The following is a 21,147-nucleotide window of genomic DNA, read 5'->3' on the forward strand; positions in this document are numbered from 1 at the left end:
AGCCATGCTGTCGGCCAATCCAAGGACCTCTTGCTGGACCCGATCTGATCAGAAAATCATATGCCTCTCTTCAAATTCAAATGACAATAGCATGACAACTAGCCACAAAGTAGATAAGAAAAATGATAATGGGCATATCTCATCCCATAAGTGAAGGCTCACCATCTGAGCTAGCATTTCTAATGAGATAAGAGATAACAAATAATCTCTTTTGATAAAGTAGGAGACAATAGACAAATCTCGTTAGATAAAGTAAGGTTAACTATCGATTCTCCTTCCCTCTCACAGCTCTTCAACCTCGTCTATAAATAAAGGCCCACAAAGATCCCCCAAAGTATGAAAAACCTCTCTTCCAACATGCTCACACTCCTTTCTATCTGTGTCAGAGATCTGACTTGAGCGTTAGAGGGTCTCTACTAGGGCCAACTCCAATCGAAGACTTTTCATATAGGTTTTGCTGCCACCATCCAGCTGTCGCGGACTTGCAATCACCATCAAGCTTTAGCCAACCCGACCTCAAGATGAATTTCTGCCATAACAGATTGATGCTAGAGGAAGGGGCTAGGCCTGTTTATGGGAAGAAGCAAGCACCTAGACAAAAGAACTTCATCATGTCGCTCCAGCGCCACCAAGTTCCTAAAAGATCATATCGGCCCAAACGTCGACTAGATCCAACCATATGCAAATCATTCAACACCCTCCAAACTATCCTAATCGGGCTCAAAGCCGAGGGGCTTGCAATCCAAATGAGGAAGGAGATTTGAAAATCCCTCGATTTTTGAATCATTTTTATTTCCTCATTTACATTTCAAAATTTGAATTCTAGAATAGGATCTAAACGAGGAAGGAGATCATGGCATCCAAATAAAGCTCCAAACATGGAAGGAGACCGCATAAGAAAAGGAGATCCAAACAAGAAAGAATATTACAGCAACCAAATAAGAAAAAAAATTATAAAAATCCCTACTATGATAGACTCACGCTTCATTCTCTGTATTTTTGAATTCTTAGCAGGATCCAAATAATATCACAACAAGGCCTCGGACAACTTCTCCATTATTGATAGTTGTATTGGCATGACCAAGACTAATCTGTTCAACAATCTTGGTACTATTACTGGACCTGAGACCAAGGAATTTATGGAGATGCTCAGTGCCAGAGCTGATGTAAGCCGGATTAGCTAGTTCAGAGTGGGCTTCTACTCTACAGATCTTGATCCTCAAAAAAGGTTTGACTGGAGTACCTTGGCAAGCACTGCCTTAAAGATCCAAAATAGAAAAAAAAAGAAGAAGAAGGCCAATTCGAAGCCAGATTCAGCCCAATCTGAAAGCCTAAAAATTAAAGCAAACAACAAGAAAGAGTCAAGCAAAACCCAAGGGCTCTCAAACAAAACTCATAACTCTCATGGTAAGAGGCTCTCAAGACCCATCCATTATTCTATTTCCTTTTTGCAGGATAGCAGGTCCTTGAGCACATGAGCCAAGGCAAAAATTAAACAAGGCCACAGTGGATATCAAATCCAAAGGCCTAGATTATTAGAAAGCTAGCCTCAGAAGGTCAATATCATCAGAAGACTAAAGTCATCAGATGATAAATCTGAGCGAACCAAGATCGGGCTATCAAGCAAAAGACCAACAGCTAGGATGAAGGACCAAGGCTGAAGTAAAGCTTAATGAAGCCCAAGATCGATCTAAGAAGGCCAAGCTCTCAATTCGGACTGCCAAAAAATCAACCTCTAAAGGTCAAACCCTCAAAAGTGAGCTCTTGAAGGTCAACCTCTCGAAGCCAAGCTCCAACTCCCAAAAGTGAGCTCCTGAAGGTCAACCTCTCGAAGCCAATCTCCGAGAAGCCAAAGTGAATTAATTTAAGGATGCCAACCAATGAAGACCGGCTAGAGGCAAAAACAAGGTAACATAACTCTGATCATCTGTTATCTTCATTTCAAAACTCGACTTAAAATCGAAAGGCCCAGTTGGAGCTAATCCGGTGAGTTCTCTAATTCTTTTTTGTAGATCCTCAACTTAATAGCCCAATAACACTTCTTGCCCATAGATGAAGGCCACAACAACAACAACCAAAATGCATCGAGCAGAGCCCATAAATATAAATCATTCGGGTCAAAGACCTTGCACGACCTTGAGCAATGCCACTTATCTCAAGATGAGAAGAGTGGAAACCCCTGGTCATGTGAGAAGTGAGGGATAATCACAAAGGACCCTAAGAGCCAACAAATACAATCCATTCAGGCTGAAGACCTTGGTGACTAAGAAACGGGTGCAACCTATAAGTACTCCCGAAGGCCATTCACTTTTTAGCAAGCCAACGCCCATAAAGACCTTAGTCATATGATAAGTGAGGTCTAACCTAAAAAGATCCTCAAAGTCCATCGATCCAAGGTATCAACAATGAAGACCTTAGTGGCTAAGAAGTGAAGACTAATCTATAAGGACCCTCGAAAGCCGCTCACTTTTCAGCGAGCCAATTCCCGTAAAGATCTTAGTCATACAGAAAGTGGAGGCTAACCTATAAGTAACCCCAATATTTGTCATTCGAACTTACATGGGCAAAAGACCTCGATAACTAAGAAGAGGGGGCTAATCTATAAGGATCATTGAACGCTGCTCGCTTTTCAGCAAGCCAATGCCCATAAAGATATTAGTCATATGAGAACTGAGACTAACCTAAAAGGATCTTCGAAGGGCTAACTTATAAGAATCCTCAGCCCACCAACTTTGGCAACAAGCAAAGGCTAACCTCAAAGGATCTTCAAAGGGCTAACACATAAGGACCCTCAACCCATCGACTTCAGCTACACAAGAAACGAGGGCTAATCTACAGGACCAAGCTAGGGCCCTTTGCTTTTTGATGAGTCGAGCTGATGAAGATCGAAGGCCCCTCACTTTTTCAGCAAACAAAAGCCTACGAACACCTCAGTGACCAAATTGAAGTAGAAGTATGCACCCTATGTCTTTGGTAGCTTCAACTTGATATACTCCCTTTGTCCGAATCAACTCTGGATCGAACTCGAGAGTAGGGGGCTTATGGTGGGGGTGATTTCATACTAGCCAAAGACATGAGCAAATGCAAGATCCAGAAAAGTTCGAATCTCACCACTCCCACTTTTCGATCAAACCACCTTGAGTGGTACTATCAGTCTCTTGACTTCGACCATCGATCTTTGTTACCAGCACCAAAGAGACACCCTTACCAACCATGCCATTGGCCAATCTGAGGCTCCCTTGCCTAACTTGATTTGATCATGAAATCCCATGCCTCTCTTCAAATTCAAACAATAATGGCATGACAACTGGCACAGAGTAGATAAGGAAGAAGATAATAGACACATCTCATCTAATAAGTCAAGGCTAACCATCTAAGCTTGCATTCCCAATGAGACAAGAGATAACAAATATATCTCTCCTGATAAAGTAGGAGGCAATAGATGAATCTCATCAAATAAAATAAGGCTAACTGCTTGATTCTCTTTCCCTCTCATGACTCTTCAAACTCTGCCTACGAATCAAGGCCCACAGGAGACCCTCAAAGTATGAAAATCTCTCTTTCAACTTGCTCATTCCTTTCCATCTATGCCCAAGATCTGATTTGAGTGTCGGAGGATCCTCACTGAAGCCAACTTTGATCAAGGATTTTTCTTACAAGTCCTGCCATCATCGTCCAGCCATCATTGACCTGCAGTCACTGCCAAGCTCCAACCAATCAGACCTCAAGATGGATTTCTACCGTAATAGTTATCAGACCATTCGATGATTGATCAAAAGATAGTCCATCCATGATCATTATTTAACCATGATTAAAGACTTGGAGCTTGAGAAGCTCGGCATAACCATGCATAAGGAATTACAAGTAGATTTGATCCTACAATCCCTTACTAGTTTATATGGACACTTTATAGTAAACTACCATATGTATAAGACTGATTGTACCTTGGCTGAGTTGTTGAATATATTGGTGACTACTGAAAGGATCTTGAAGAGTTCAAGGGGCATGATTCTCACTATAGAGCAGATTTCTACTTCCAAGAGAGTCGACTTGGAAGAAGTCCATGAAGAAATAGAAGAAGGAAGCTCTTAAAAAGGTTGCTGATAAGAGAAAATATTTTCATTGCAATGTAACAGCCATTAAAAGGAACTGTCCTATAATCTAGAGAGTCTGAAGAAAAGAAAAGAGGACACACCTTCAGAAGGTGTGTCGGATTTGCTTGTTATTGAAACTAACCTTATGATTTCTTCTATTTCTAGTTGGATGATATACTTTGGTGTAAGTGCTCATTTGTGTACTTCAATGCGGGGTCTAAAAGAAAGTAAAGGGCTATGGGAAGAAGCGACCCTTCGGATTGGCAATGGAGCAAGAGTTGATGCTATGGTCATGGGTACCAATCCTCTGTGATTACCATTTAGATTTAGTTTGATACTTAGAGATTATTATTATGTACCTGCTACTAACAAGAATTTGATTTTTATTTCATCATTAGCATAGGATGATGAAGACTACTGTATAATTTATTTTAAAAATTAGTTGCATGTGGCTTTATAATTGACAGTCTCTATCACTTACATATGGTGTATGTGTGAATGTATAGTGAGTACCGTAGGATCTAGGAGATCCAAAGATGAGATAAATCAAAAGTATATGTGACACCTTAGACTTGGTTATATTGGAGATGATAGAATAAATAAATTGAAAAAGCATAGGCTCCTAGGCTCATCGACTTCCGAGTCATATCCAGTTTGTGAATTTTATCTTCAAAGAAAGATGGCCAAACTACCTTTGTGAAAAATGGGGAGAGGACCACTGAGATACTTGCCCTGGTATACACTGATATATATGGCCCATTTGATATGCAAGCCAGAGGTGATTATCTTTACTTCATTACTTTTATCGATGATTGTATATAATATAGGTATGTATCTTATAAAAAAAATTTAAAATTTTTGAAAGATTCAACAAATTCAGATATAAAATAGAGAAGCAAATTGAAAAATCCCTCACAGTTCTTCGATTAGATCAATCAGGTGAATATCCTAATAAAAATTTCAGTATTATTTTTAAAAAAATGGCATAGTCTCATAATGGACTCCTCCTGATACACCTCAACCCAATGAGGTATCGAAAAAGATGCATAGGACTCTATTAGATATGGTCCGATCTATGATGAGCTTCACTGATCTTTCTTTATTTTTTGGAGATATACTTTACTTTCTACAATTTACATATAGAATAGAGTTCTCTCTAAGTCTTTTCCTACCATGCCGTGTGACATGTGGCATGGTAAGAAACTGAGTCTTGATCATCTCAAGATTTGAGGATGTTCGATCCATGTCAAGTGACAATAGGCAGAAAAGTAAGAAATTAGGTCTATGAGAGCTTATTTCATAAGGATATTCTAAAGAGTCTTTAGGATACTACTTTTGCTTTTCAGAGGATCACAATGTGATTATGAGCCAACATGCTATGTTCTTGAAAAAAATAGTTTATCCAGGATGGAGGTAGTAGGAGGAAAGTTTAGCTTGAAGAGAGAGTCTCTAAAAAGCAATGAGTCATAGAACCTATAGAATCTATTCATATTGAGTCAATATATATAGTACTCCCCCACCTCATAGATTTAGTAGAATCTCCCATCCTACTGAAAGATACTTAGATATTTTGACAGAGGATATAGAGAAAATGTTCATCATGGGAGATCCCAAAAGCTACTACGAGATGATGTTAGACATTGATTCTGAGAAGTGGTTGAATGTCATGAAGTCAAAAGTCGACTCGATGCATTCCAACCAAGATTGGACCTTAGTAGATCTATCAGCAGGCATAGTACCTATTAGATATAAATGGATCTACAAAAAGAAGATAGGTTCGGTTGGATAGGTAGACCTATAAGGCAAAGATTATGGCTAAGGGTTATAGTCAATGTAAAGCCATCGACTATGAGAAAACTCATTCCCCTGTGGCTATGCCAAAATTCATCGGAACACTGCTTGCTATTATGGTATACTATGATGAGATCTGATAGATAGATGTGCAATACTACAATGGACTAAAAGCAAGCATCTCAGAGTTGGAACACTCATTTCAATGATGTGATCAAATTATTTGATTTCATCAAGAATGAAGAGGAAACATGTATTTATGAGAAGGTTAGTGGGAGTGCTATCATGTTCCTCATATTTTATATGGATGACATCCTCCTGATTGGGAATAATATTTTCATGCTGACTTCAGTTAAAATATGGCTGTCTAAAAAATTCTTCATGAAAGATCTTGAGGAAGCATCTTATATTCTGGGAGTAAACATCTATGAAGTAGATCTAAAAGGATGCTGGCCTCTCACAGAAGATGTATATAGAGAAAATGCTGAAGAGTTTTAGCACATGAGCTAGATCCCGTATGCTTCGACTATAAGGAGCCTCATGTATGCCATGCCATGAGTGTCATGAACAGATATCAGTCGAATCTAAGCAAGAAGCACTGGATAGCTATGAAGAATATCTTTAAGTACTTGAGAAGCACTAAGAATTTATTCTTAGTCTTTTGAGAAGGATCAAAGTTAAGGATAGAAGGATGTATTGATTCAGACTTTATATCTAATGGTGATGATAGAGTGTTTGCATCAGGGTGTGTTTCCTCATGTAATGGAGGTTTAGTAAATTAGAAGAATTTCAAACAACTGATTATTGTAGATTTCATCATAGAAATCGAGTATATTGTTGCTTATAAGGCTGCTATAGAGGCCATATGGTTCAACAGATTTATTACAGAACTGGGTGTAATATCATCAAATGGCACAACACTGTATGTATTGTGGCAACAAAGGTTCTATAGCTCTAGCTAAGGAGCCCAAGTCTCATCAGAAGTCCTAGCGCATAGAGTGATGATTTTATATTATTCATGATTATCTCGAGAAAAAATATTTCAAGGTATAGAGAGTAGACCCCATGGATAACGTGATGGATTCACTAACTAAGCTGCTTACCTAGCTAAGGATCGAAGTATATTTTGAGAAGATAGGGCTTAAGTATATGGTAGATTGGCTTTAGTGCAAGTAGAAGATTGTTAGATGGATATCCTAAAAATCAATCAGACCGACATATTTATTTTTTAAGATATATTTTATACTTGATGTTATTATTAATTAATAAAATTAGATAATTTATTTTCATTCATATTGTATATGTATCCATTAATTATTCAGAGAATTAATAAAATGATGATACATATTCTCAAGAGTTGAGAATTTGAGGCATGTGTTATTATTGATTAATTTTTAAATTACTTTCGATTGATGGATTATCATGGAGACAGTAATTGATCTGATAATATTAGTGCATGGATTACTTTTCTTTAGATAGATGAGTCTCGAGTCTATAGTGTGAGAATATTAGAGCGAGAGTGCAGATGGTTGTTAGAGAACAAGGATACCTAGCATGATCAACATGAGAAGTTTCTTGAATGTTTACTCACTCATCAGTGACTTTTTCGATGCTATAATGGTGTGATTGGTTCTTTGACCTATGTTAACTTGGCTATTCAAATAGGATTGCTGTAGTTCGACTGTATATACACTTGATCCTTAGCCATTTGGATTCTTATGGTGTATTTTGGTTGTAGTAGATTCATTGTAGGAGTAGGATGTACATTTAGATAGGATCTATCGATTTTAGTAGATAAAGAGTAATCCTATATATGAGATTGAGTTCTGAAGATCATAGCCATAGCAATGTGATTAATGAAAAAAGATTTCTCTAAGATTTTCATAGCCTCCATCTTATTGGGACTCACGATAGAAAAAATGTATCACACCGTAACTATAACTAAGAGGTTCATTCCTTTTATTCTATTAGATTGCCACTTTATGCTACTAGACATTATTAGTAGATTATGAGACTAATGAGAATTATTTTGATGGTCAATAACTCTTATTGTGTGAGTTAGAATTGTTCCAATCTATTGAAAAGAATCTCAATTTTATTCATGATGGAGATCACAATATATCTCACTACCAGATAGAATAGAATCTATAGGATCACATATTTAAGAGGTTATGACTGATCGGATAGTTGAATTATGATTTTGAATCATCAAGAGATCCGATTATCAATATGATTGATGATTGGACTAATTTATAAAAGTTATAAGGAGGACTTGCTAACAGTTAGTGAGTTAAAGGAGGACTTATTTACATTTTTATTGTTATGTTAGTTGATTTGATTAAATAATTAGGATTAAGTCCTGGTCAAATTAAATTAAGATTTAATTTGATTGGATTTAATCTGAGTTTGAATCAAATTGGATTGGACTAAGTCAGAAGGTTTGATATGGTTAGAGTCTTATGAAACTAGGACTTCTTTTGATTTGAGATTAGATCTCATATGGAAACTCAAACCCAGTTGGACTTGGACCAAGTGTTTGACTTGGTCCAAAGGAAGATCATGCCCTATATACTCTCACACTAATGGGAGTTACATGACTTTGCTTTTTGCAGTGGGATAAGAGAAAGGTGCCTTAAGAGAGGAAGAGTCCTCTTCATGGACTCTCCCTCACGCCATCTCACTTTGTGCGCCCTTATTTCCATGCTAAATTGACAAAGGGTGTGATGTGCCCAGGTCTGATTAATCATCTTGTGTCAAGAACAAGGGTTGATTTGTAAGAAATAAAAGAAGAACCTTTGAAACCTTATTGATAAGAATTTCACCACAATCAGTTCAAAGGGGTTAGAATGCTACAAAGGAAGATGAGAGTGATAAGTTCTAGGTATTTAATTTGCCACTAATGCTAGGGTTTGATGAGAATAAAACTTCAATAGCACTTTTTTTCTTCCAATGTTAAATCATGCAAATACATAGGGCCACCTCCCCTTATATAGATATGAGAGGGGATGAAATTAGGGCTTAACATAGCGTAAAATAAGGCCAATTCAATAAAGGAAAGAAATAACTTCATAATAGAATCTCTCTATTAAGGAAATGATGGTGGCTGCTAAACAACCTTCTAAACTTACGATAGCCCCTTCAATTCCCGCCAAGTCTAATTCACACCAACATCATGCTTCTACGCAAGTAAGGTCACCAACTTGGCTCTTGCTCATGTAATTGGACCTACGTATGGCATCTCATCAGCTCCTTCTACATGATATTGCACATCATTTCCCCCTTGTTGAGAAAGATTTGCCCTCAAATTCAAGTCCTCGCCATCATTCAAATTATCCTCCAAGTAAGAAGAAAGATCTTGAACATTGAATGTAGTGGACACATTGTAGTTACTAGGCAACTCAATCTTGTAAGCATTGTTATTTACCTTCTCAACAACTCCAAATGGACCATCAGCATGCAGCATTAGATTTCTTTTGGCTTGAAAATCGTTCCTTGTGAAGAGATGTATCCAAATAAGATCTCCTGGAGCAAAGCGGCTTGTTTTCTCCTGTTGTGGGCTGTCTTCTCATAAGTCGTATTTTTTCTCTCAATCTACTCCTTGATGCTCTTATGCATGGACTTAACCCACTCAGCTTTCTTCTTCCCATCCATACAAACCCACTCGCTGATTAGAAGTAGTGCCAAATTAAGTGGGGTGATAGGATTGAATCCATAAACCACCTTAAAAGGAGAATGCTTAGTAGCACCATGAACACTACGGTTGTAAGCAAACTCAACATAGGCTAAACATTCATTTCAATTCTTCAGATTCTTATTAATAATGATATAAAGCAAAGAAGAAAGGATATGATTTACCACTTTGGTCTGATCATCGATTTGCAGGTGGTAAGCTGTACCAAAGAGCAATCTAGTATCAAGCTTCTTCCACAAATATCTTTTAGAAGTAACTCAAGAATTTGGCATCACGATCAGACACAATGCTCCTTGGTACCCCATGCAGATGCACTATCTCCTTGAAAAATAAATCAGCAACATGTGAAGGATCATCAATTTTGTGGTATGGCACGAAATGAGATATCTTTGAGAATCAGTCTACAACCACCATAACCGAATCCTTCCTCCTTTGTATTCTTGACAGTCCAAGCACAAAGTCCATACTCAAATCTACCCATAGCTGATCTGATATAGATAGCAGCATATACAACCTTTGCGAAGTCTCTTTGCTCTTCACCTACTTGTGGGTGACACACCTCTCAATGATTTGGTGAACATTTCGAATCATGGCTGGCCAATAAAAATACTCTTTCACCATCTTCAATATCTTCTTTGTTGGAAAATATATATAATTTCATTCATATATTTCAAAAATTTTTGAAATAAAATATAGCAGAAGGCAACTAGATTAATCATATTAATCTAACATGCATATGATCTAATCATCAAATCAATCTACTCTAGGATCTATGATATGATATGTTGCATATAAAATCTGCATGTATGGATGTGAATAGTAGATCAAATCTACATCTATCTGAGTTTAGAACTCGACATCTGAGCACGGATTGATGATTGCCATCGCTGAGAGACGTAGTAAAGATGGATGATCTTTGCTGATTTCTCATAGCCATATATGTGTCCAGCCTCTATGGAAGTCCACTTGAAGCCTCGATCTGATCGATCTTCTTGGGAGTGCTAGCTCGCACGAAGACCATCTTCTTGACTGATCTAGATCCTTTGTTCAAATCTCTTGAACCTTTTAGAGGTTGAAGAAGGTCATCTGGAGGAGATGGAGATGAGGAAAGAAACTAGATAGGAGACACTTTTTCCTCTTCTTTTTCTCTCTTCTCAAATCCTAGGAACAAACCTTAGAAATCTAGGTTTTATGCTAACCCAAGAGAAGAGAACTCTCTTCTTTTTTCACACCATGAACCCATGCCCAAAAGGCTTCTCACCATGAAAGGCCTTTTCTTTTCTCTCTTACATGCACAAAAAGAATAACAAACCCCTTTTATTTAGGCATCAAAGAGTTTAGGGTTGGAAGAGTCCATAAGAAGAAGGACTCCTCAAGAATTGTCACCCATTCATTCAATTCATGCCAAATAAAAATATGGGACGCCCCATCCACATATTCTCCATGGTAAATCAGATCCCTATCTGATTTCTCATGGCAAAAAATTCTCCTTTTGTTGCACAAAAGAAAGAAATAAAAGGGATGGTGTGTGGAGTTTTATAGATAAGGTCAAACCATATCTTATATGGTAACCAATTCAAATCACATTTAAACCTACCATAAAGATCAGATTATTATCCATTTTTGGACATGAGAAAGGGAGAGTAGAAGGCTCTTTGTGTGGAGAACTCTCATGCAAAAAACTTTTGGGCATGAGGAATATTGGCATTGAAATTTGGTGGCGCAAAGAAGAAGAGTCCAATCTTTTGTGGACTCTTAGTTTTCTTATTTGACTCTAAATCAAATTACATCTGGTTAAGCCCAAATAAATAGATGAAACCCTATCTAATTAGGTTCATAAATTTTTAATCAAATTCTAATCAAATTAAAAATTGATTGAACTAAAGTCCTGATCAAATCAGGAACAATCTTCCTTAGTGATTAGATCATCTCATAATCTAATTGGGTCAAATCTAATTGAATCTAATTCAAATAAATTTTATCTAATTCTCTTTGCTCAATCAAATTGAGCTACTTAATAATTTAATTATTAATTAATTTTTTATTAATTCACTAACACTCAGAGAATAAATTCACTGTAACTTTTGCATAAGGTTAATCATCAATCGAATTGACGATTAAATCTTTAAACGATTCTCAATCATTGATCAGCCACATGATCAGTCAGAAAGTTCTTTTGAGTGTGACCCCATAGGTTCGAACCTAAGTCAGTAGCATAGAAATAAATTCTTGAATCAATCGATGTAACCATCTAGTAATAAGATCCGACATCCGGATAGATCGAATGATGGTGAAGTAACATTCAAGAATCTACTGATGTATGGCTACCATATAATTCATTCACTTGACCCTAATGCTCAAAGATGACCTAGGATTTAACTGTCAATCTTAGATAAGTCATCCACATTATATTTCAATCTTTCAAATCCATCACATGGATTATCCGAATCTAGAGTTTGCTAAATTGAAATACATTGATATATTAACTCCTACTAATTCGGAAGGGTCAATCCCATCTTGACTCACGCACCAACTTGATAAATACTTGACTGCACCTAGAAATCTTCCATCACTAAATTATAAATTTAGATAGTTTGGCATCAAAGTACAGTGAGTTACTTGAAGTCACCGTAGTGATCTCAGATCGGAGGGACACTTATACCCATACCCTTCGCGAGCTACTCTTGATAGCAGAGTGCTCCACAGTTAGTCACGTTCAGTGATGATGTACTCCTATATCTCACCTCCATGTCATACTAGTGTCTTCACACCATTTGGTTATGAGGACAAACAATGCATATGGCACACAATGATCTATACTTGATATTGCTATCATCCTAATAATAGCGTATCGTTTGGTTGCAAACCAGTTTAAAAACTACGTGATAAATCTTTTTTTATCAATCAAAGTAATCCTAAAGACTTCATTACAATACAAGAGTTCGTTAAAAGATATAATCTTATGATGAAAAAGATTAAATAATTTTTATTATTGATCAATTCATATGTCACTTATAATTAGCACAATTGTCAAACGATTGGTATTAGGACATAATTCTCAACAACTCTCACTTGGACTAAAGTCAATCAGTATAGTATCATATATCCATCTTCGATTTATCATCTCCGAACTCTTAGATATCGAGGCTTTAGTAAATGGGTTGCTCAGGTTCTTCTTTCCGTTGATCTTCTAAAGTTCAACATCACCTCTATCTGCAATTTTTGAATAAGATGGTAGCAATGCAAAATGCTTAGTAAGCTAATGGGACTTCGGCTCCAAGGCATGAGCTATGACTTCGGTGATGTACAATACTGCAGAACCATCATTGGAGGGTGCCACTCCTAGCTTGCCAATAAATCTGTACAATCACATAGTTTTCTTGCAAGTATCCGATGCTGCAATGCATTCAACCTCATAATTTGGATTTGGCTAGATTTTTCTGTTTGAAACTTTTTCAGCGTATTACTCTATTATTTAAGGTAAGGATATATTCCGACACATTCTTGCTATTATTATGTCCAACTAAAAATTGAAGTCATATTCTATAAGTTTTAAGTCAGATTCTCTATAATCAAGTCACCAGTCCTTAGTATTTCTCAAATACTTATGGATTACCTATCAGTGATTCTCATCCGGATCTTATAAGTATTCACTCACTACCCTAGTAAGTATACCATATCCTGTCTCATACATGGTGTATATAATAGAATAAATTTTACTTATAAATACCCTATGTACGTAGACTGGGATAACCTAAGTAGCCTCTTAGATCTATCTCTATAGATCTTTATCTCCAGGATGAGGGATGCTTTTCTCAAGTCCTTCATGGAGAACAATGATAAAAATCTTTATTCCCTGTAATGTAAAGAATGTCATTCTCGATTAAGAGAACTTCATTCATATACAAAATAAAAAATATACTCACAAAACTATTAACCCATTTGTGTTTGCAGGGTTCTTCTTCGTTCTCAATGAAGCCATGCATTTTGATCACTTTATCAAAATGCATGTTCTAACTCTGAAATATTTTAGCATTGTCACAGGAGAAAATATCTTGTTATGGTCAATACCATAATATTGACAATATCTTTAGGCAACCAGACAAGCCTTGTAGGTCTCCACCTTCTCATCTGTGTTGGGTTCCGGTGGCACAGCGGAAGGGTTAGGTGTTTAAAATTTTCATTCAAAACACCCAATGCACCGGAAGCCCTAATACCCAGAAACTCTTGACTATAATAATCAAAGCATAATAAATATAAATTAGGATAAGAAGAATACCTATAGCGCTAATCCTAATTTCTATAAGGCGTCCAAGTATCCACCCTCCAATGGTGATCCATATGAAAATTGAACCAAAAACAGTGTTCCTTCTTCACCTTGCTTTAAGAGTTCTAGTCCCTAGAACTCGATTAGCCTCGTACCGGTCAAGTTTCTTCAAGAACCTGACCTCACCCTCTTAGAACCTCCTCTGAACTTCTGATTCTTCTTCTTTAGGACCCTTACAACCCTTGTTAGGACCAGATAAGGCTTTGTCTTAAATCCTAAAGCCTTGTCCTAAAACTAAGATAGGTTGTAAGAAAGAAAAAAGAGCAACAGGAGAGAAATTGAAAATCCCTCTTAGATTCTTCGGATACCCAGTGCCCCAACCTATTTATGGCCACCAGAGGGACTCCAAAAGAGAGGGACATGCCTTATCCAAAAGGCATATCTGATCTGATTATCAGAGATAAGAGTTCCTTCAAGCAGAAGGACTCTTATCCATGATATGTTGATCAGCACCCTAGTCTGCGCACGTACAACCAAAGAAGGGATGTTTTCACATCCCTTCTCAAATCAAAAAAATCTTTAAAAATTCACATGGATTGAAGATTCAATCTAGATTCTATAAAATTAAAAATGGTGATAAAATTCTCATGGAAGGATGCCATCCTCGCACTTCATGCGAGTGCTGATCACCGCATGCGCAGGCATCAGGACCGACTTATGGCATCCGTTTGGCATCCAGATAAGTCTGAAAAAATTCTATAAAAATTATCAAAAAAAATCTTATCAAATGTAGAATGTTACAACCAAAAATATTCCAATCTAAAAGTATTTGATAGAAAGAAGGACTCCCCAAATCACAGAGAGATACGACGCTTCTGCGTGCATGCGCGAGACATTCTTCTTTTTCTAATTTTTTCTCTTCCCCAAAAATTTCAAAAAAAATATATCTCATGCTTTGAGATATGTACCAGAGGATGGAGGGTGATGTGGGCTATCACACATATTTTAATATCATAAAAAAAATAATATTTTTTCTTCTGCCCACACCAACACTTGTACGCAGAACCTATTTTGCACCAAGAGTCCACCACAACTAGGACTCTTTATAATTGGTGTTAACATGGGATGTGGTACCCCAATTTGGACTACTTCTAGGTGGTATAACTTAACCCAAATGTCTACCAAATTGGGCTAGCTAATTAGCAAGGGATGGGACCAAATTGGTCTCCAAAAGAGAAAGGGTTTCCACACGTGCTAGCATGCTTATCGGAATCTTGATTGAATCCAAACTTTTTAATCAATCTTTTTCAAAAAGATCCTTGGCCAATTTTTATATGTGTATGACCCATTGGGTTTCACATCTAGCTGGCAGTAGGTTCGGGTATAAGTTGATCAATTTTGATTAGATTTCAATCTAATCGATTTAGGTCCAATCGAGCTAATCCGAGTTCAACAATTAGAATCCTTTCTAATTGACGATCGAATTAAACTCTTTAATTCGATAAAAAATTTACAAATCAAGATTGACATCTAGCAATGTATCATGACTATCCAGAAGATATAAAATTTGATAAAAATATCAAATATATCCTTTAGTGGCAAGTTATCGTGTAATTCAATCCTTCAATCATCCTTGCACCCTGAATATGTTCATGAGTATGAAATTATGTCAAACTCAAACACATATTCATATCGATTCTCAATTAATCAATGATGACTCCAATAAAGAAGTTTAAAAACTCTTTTTAATCTCCTTCCTACTTTTGCCCAAAAGATTTTTTTTGAGTCATCTCGGATTGAGAATACACAGGATGCGATCTCCTCTTATTAGGAGTGATTGATTCCATGTTGACCTACTCACAACCTCCATACACACTCCACCATATCCAGAACATTCTGTACATATCTTAATGCCATGCCTGGGTATGAACCAAAATATGAATTCATGTACACAAGATTCCATGGTGGTCTCAAGTCTAAGGATCACTTGCACAACTCTCACTTAGAAAATCATCTTTGACATGCAAATAAGGCTTCCATAAGATGTTCTCTTTCATCAAGTCAATTCAGTGGACTCATTTTTCAAATAAGCACCCACATCCTTGTATTAGTGTCTCACACAAGTGGCTAGTGAGATTTGCCACCCTCTCCATTTAGCATACATAGGATGTACCAGTCTATCCAAAATATTGATCCCTGACTCAATGCTCCTACGACTAAAAATATTTAATATTAGAATTTTAAAATTTTAGGTCTCACTAGCATGACCAATTCATGTCTCCTAAAATTATTATCTTAATCTTTGGGATTCATCATAATCTTAGACATAATAAGATGCAGCTATTATGATGAATTAATGTCTCAAATAATAATAAATATCATTTCATAAGTTAAAAAATTATAAAGAAAGTCCCATCGCAACATATTTACGATTGGCTTATATGGCACTTTTTTTTCAGCCCTCTGATCCTATTGAAGATCCTTACACTTTATGAGCTTTATCTTTTTGAGTGAATCGATGAGTGTTCATACACTGCTGACCATTATGGACTCCATTTTGGACTTTATGGGTCCAAGCCACTAATCAGAGTCGGACCTCTATATGGCATCCATGTAGGTGATCAAATTCTTGTTGTTCTCATTGAGTTCAATAAGATTACGTCCCAGAACTAAAAACTGAAGTATCTATCCGACGGATGTGGTACTCTATCAGATCTTCTTAATGGTGCCTCTACAATGGGTTTCGGATTTGATCTAATCAAATCCTATTCTATGGGTTCATTAGATTGTGTCGGTTCTTTTATCTATTGAACTTCATAAGTTCTATATCAAAGATATCAGTTCCTTCACCAAGGTACTTCTTTTCTAAAAGAAATGCCAAACAACTCTTGTTCTTCAGTAAGGTAGAAGTAATATCTCCTACAAAATAATATTTATAAGATTGGGATCCAAACTAATTGATCTACAAATACTTGACATAAAACAAACATTCTCAAACCTTAAGGTAAGAGAGTATCGGCTTAGCCTAGCCCATATCTCATATGGAGTCTTTGCGACTGATTAATTCGAAATTCAGTTGAGAACATGAAAGTGATCTCAAGAGCATAACTCTAAAAGGAGACTGGCAGACTTGTGAATTGTTAGATGAGTGCCCTAGATGCCGGATTGGCTGATACATTCCTGTACAAATGTAAGGGCAAATTTATAATTTTGACTATAAATGAATAAAAGGGTTATTCTACTATCACATTGTGTACATTATGTCTGTGATACATTCTTTGAGTTAGTAGAAATATTAATTCATATTTTCAAGAGTTGAAAATTTAAGACATGAATTTACATAACTAACTCATAAACAGCTACTGACCATAGGATCATCACGAGGATGGTGATCAATCCGGAAGGTTGGTGTACGATCACTTCCTTAGGGTAGATGTGTCTTGAATCTATGGTGTGGAGACATCGGAGTGAGAGTACAGGTATTTGTTGAGAATGAGAGTACTGAGTGTGACCACCTCGAGTAGTCATAAGGAAGTCTACCTTCTCGTCGATGACTAGCTCGATGCTGCAGCTGTGTGTCTAGTTCTTTGATCTGAGGTACATCGACAGTTCACCTTGAGTGTGTTATAGTTTGACTACACCATAACTCGATCTTCTAGCCATTTGAAATCTTGAGGTGTATGTTGGCTGTAGCATATTCATTGTAGGAACCAGATTGCACCAAGATGGGATCTATCAACCTCGATAGATAAGAGGAGTAGTCCTATGATGATCGAAAGATCGAGTCCTTAAGCCCATGGCTATGGCAGAGTGAAATAATAAAAAAGAATTTTTCATTGAGGTTTCACATCGGACTTGGATTGATCAATTGATTTATATGACTGATGTTGGGTTTGACGAGTTCACCTTAACCCTAATTCAGTCGGGACTTATGATAGAGGAACTCAATCACACAGGTAGATGCACCGAGAGGTTCATCTTCATTTCTGATGGGTTGCCACCATATACTACTAGGTGTCACTGGGAGATTTTGGAAGCAATTAGAATGATCTTGATGATCGATCATTCTAATTGTCTGAATCAGAAGAGTTCTGATCCATCAAAAGGAGTTTCGATGATGTTGATGATGAGATCACGACATGTCTCATTACCATACGAAAATGAACATAATTGGATCACACAAATAAGAGTTAGGGTCTGGATGTCATCAATTGAGCTAGCCCAGTTTGATTGATTTGGATTAGATCCAATTAGGTTCAAGAAAATCATGCTAGCACACGATTGAGCCTAACTTTCTCTTCGTGCAATCTTTTTCATCTCGACTAAGTCAAATATGATTTGACTCACTCAGAGAATCTTGAGAAGGTTTCTCTTAGTCTGACTGGAGTCAGTCTAGCTCAAAAAAGTCTTATCTTAATTCATGAGATGAATTTAAGACAACACCTGCCAATTCCTATCACCTGCCATTTCTGTTTTAGGACATCGGTCAAACGTTAACTTATGGATCTTAAACTGAAGGCCACTTGGCAAGAGGTTATTGGAGAGTTTTTGTGGAGTGTCCACCTGCTAAATTAGGCCTCAAAGTGGGTGCCATGATCAGATTGGGCGTGTGCCCCAAGTGGATAAGGATAGAGTCCCATGAGATGAGGACTCTAATCCCTTGATCGACTTGGACTGTGGGGTGCCAATCTCACAGTGCTTATCCAGTGTTGGTGCCAACAGTGGTGGAAATTGAGGGAATTCTTATCTGATATGATCAGATGATATCACTTAACCAATCAAAATTTTTTCAGAATTAGTTAGAATTTTTTGATTGGTCGAATGATGTGGCACTACATGGCGCAGCAGGGTCTATTTAAACCCTATCTGCGCCTAGGGTTGAGTGAATCTACTCAATACCCATCAAAAATGAGATTCCCCTCCACTTCTCCACATCCCCTCTGTTCCTCTCCCTCCCCTCTTCTCATCCAAGAAGTTGGGCATCCATCTGGTGCTTGTCCAAGGCGTGGTGGCTTCCTGATCAGAAGGCTACAGGAATTTATCGAGAAGCTGCTGCTCCAGCTTCAGAAGATCTTTCAAATCAGATCCAGATCTAATTTTTAGAGCAAAGATTTATGAGGAGAAGATGATCTAGATCCTACTTGAGTGGATACTGGTAGAGGCCAGGCGACTGCGTGGCTATTTTTGAACCTCGGGCATTACTGCGATCATCTACGGGGTAATCTAGTTATCCTAGAGGTATTTCTCTAATCCTCAAGTTTTAGATTTAATTTTAGATTAAATATTAGATAATAAGAATTAGATCTAATAGATCTTAGATTTAAAATAAAGTAGGATAATTTTTTTTTAAATATTCTGCCCCAGATCTCATTAGATCTGAAAGATTCTATAAGAAAAAAGACAGTTTTTTCTTCAACTGGTATCAGAGCCAGGTTGATGGCTCTATTTTAGATCTAATTTAGATCTGATTTTTATTTTTATTTATCTGATATTAATGAATTTCAGATATTACATCAGATATGATTAGATCTGAAATCAAAAAATTTAAAATTAAATCTAAACAGATCTAACATGTATGAGATGCATGACTAGACTAGGAATAGTTTAAACTATGAATAGTCTTGAAGTTTTATATTTTAATATAATTAAAATATAAATTAGATCTAATTTATTCTTTAATTTTTTGATGTTATAAATATTATATTCAGATCAAAAATAAAAAATAAAATTTAATTAATTCATAAGATTGATCTGCTGCATACCTAGACTAGTTGTAAAATTATTCTAGTAACTATCTAGAATAGATTTTATATTGAATAGTTCAATTTAAATTTTATTTTTTAGATATTACATATAATGTATTAAATCTGAAAGCATGTTAACTAGATCAATTTTTGATACATGAGATGTATACAAAGCATGTATTAGTTAGATCTTAAATTGTATATGTGATATGTAAATTTAGATCTAACTAGTTTTGTAGTTAAATTTATATTTCTCATTAAGGTGTTCCTCATGGCCGTCTGGTCATAAGAACAAAGTAGGGTTTAAAGGCCCTCTCCTCCCATTCAATAGGGTGTTCTTATGGCGTATTGGGGTGCTGCACGTTCATCCTTAATCAAAAATCAAACTTACTTTTCTGCAAAACCCTAGATCCTGAAATCTTCGGATTTATTTTATATATTTTGTTTATGAACCCAATACTTAATTAATAAATTAATCTTATAAAATTAAATTAGGTCTAAAATTGAGAATTTCATATCTAAGTCATTTTCATAAAATTGGGTTCGGACTTGGGTAGCTCAATTAGGTCTAGCGGTTAATCAAACCGAATCAAAAGTTGGTTAGGTGGGATCATGAAAGCTAATAATTGACCAGCCTAATAGGATTAAGTCTAGGTCAAGGTCGAATCATATTTAGATGTGACTCGATCAAGTTAAGACCTAATTTGGCTCAGTGGTTAGAGCCTGGATTGTAGGCTAACCCAATTGATTCTGGTTCGATAAATTGGTGTCTAAGGTAAGTTGGGCAGATGCGACTGACTGATTTTTAATTGAGAGCTACTCGACTCGAATGCATTCTTGTCAAGTTAATGACATATCCCTTCCACCGATCTCACTTATTTGGCCATATGTGTCGATCCAATTCTGATTTATGGTGGCTAACAATTCGAGCTAACCCATGTCACTAGGTTAGTCATAATTGTTATGACTATGTCAAGTCAAGTTTAATGAGACCTAAATCAAATCTCTCTAAGAAAATATTAAGTTTAAGATCTTCCACCATTATGGATGTGCGGGCCCTTCCCGGGGTTGATTGTTCTTGGTTGGTTATAGTGGTTCAATTACACCGAAAAGATGCAACCATGTTCATTAGGCATTGGATGCTACGAATTAGAGGATGGATTGGGCTCAATATTTTGGATACGGTGAGGGACCCAATCAAGAATCTAGTTCGTGCAAATGGTGGGTCTGACTTAACTAAGGATTGGAGCAATATTTCGAGCACGGTGAGCTTCATGAATTAGAAACCAAGTTTTGGATGCACTATGATTAGAGAATCATTGGACAAGAGTTATCCACTCATCAGTTGATCCATCACCAATAACTGTTAGGTGAGGTGGTGAGCCAGTCGGTGAGACCGCACCACCCACTAGAAATCACTAATCACGGAGATTTTCATATCTCTATCTAGGGAGTGTAGGGATCTGAGAAAATAGTAGGAGCCTAATTTATTTAAAAATGAAACCCCTAAATAAATTGGTTAAGTCTGATTATAAAATCTAACTAGAAACTGTTGACTCT

The sequence above is a fragment of the Elaeis guineensis genome, chromosome 1 (genome assembly GCF_000442705.2).
Source record: "Elaeis guineensis isolate ETL-2024a chromosome 1, EG11, whole genome shotgun sequence".
NCBI classification, from domain to species: Eukaryota; Viridiplantae; Streptophyta; class Magnoliopsida; order Arecales; family Arecaceae; genus Elaeis; species Elaeis guineensis.